Raw genomic sequence first — 849 nt, forward strand, 5'->3', positions numbered from 1 at the left:
CATGTAAATTATTAATTAAAATCTTATAAGATAGGTTTACAATTTATTTTATCCTTTTATATTTACATTTTATGTTATTATCATTTTTTTTTTAGGATGCACATATAAATTGTTTCTTAAAATAAGATACAACGGTCTACAACGACTGTCAGCCTCACCGTCATGGTTGCCGTGTATCCCACCGCTGCCACCAGTCGGTCTTTGTAACCTCTAGAGAGAGGTAAAAAATAATCAGATTTAGAAATATTTTACATACTTCAACACTCTCTTCATTAGATTGTTAATTATATGGTATATCCCTTGTATATTCAAATAGAGACATAATCAAAACATTCAATATTGATTACAAAGGCAACCCTTGTATTAGAACAACACTTTACTTCTGTTATTTTTAACATATTCTAAATGGATATTTTTGGTCTCATTCTCATATCCTCATTCTTAGAATGCTTATGTGAATGCAAATGTGCATGTTTAATTTACCATAACTGTAGATATAGATGCGAATGAGAATGTGGATGTTGCTTATTTTACAAATGCAAATGCAGAGATGCAACTGGGAATATTGTTGACATGGATATTTGGCATATATCTGGCTATGCAATATGTGTACTTGCCTGACTGTGTATATATGATTATGTGTAGCAAACAAAAAATTAATCACTTTGTCCACATTGCTTTTTCGCTTCGGAAATCAATGAAAACAAGAAATTAATTACTAAATAAAGCAGAGGAACTGAATCTTTCCTCTATAAGGATAAACAATGTAAGGTAATTAAAGCTTTGTTCTTGACCTAAAGCCTTTTGGAAGATTCTTCACTTTCATTTAATTTTCCTCTTTGTTTGACT

The sequence above is a fragment of the Penaeus chinensis genome, chromosome 11 (genome assembly GCF_019202785.1).
Source record: "Penaeus chinensis breed Huanghai No. 1 chromosome 11, ASM1920278v2, whole genome shotgun sequence".
Classification (NCBI taxonomy): Eukaryota; Metazoa; Arthropoda; class Malacostraca; order Decapoda; family Penaeidae; genus Penaeus; species Penaeus chinensis.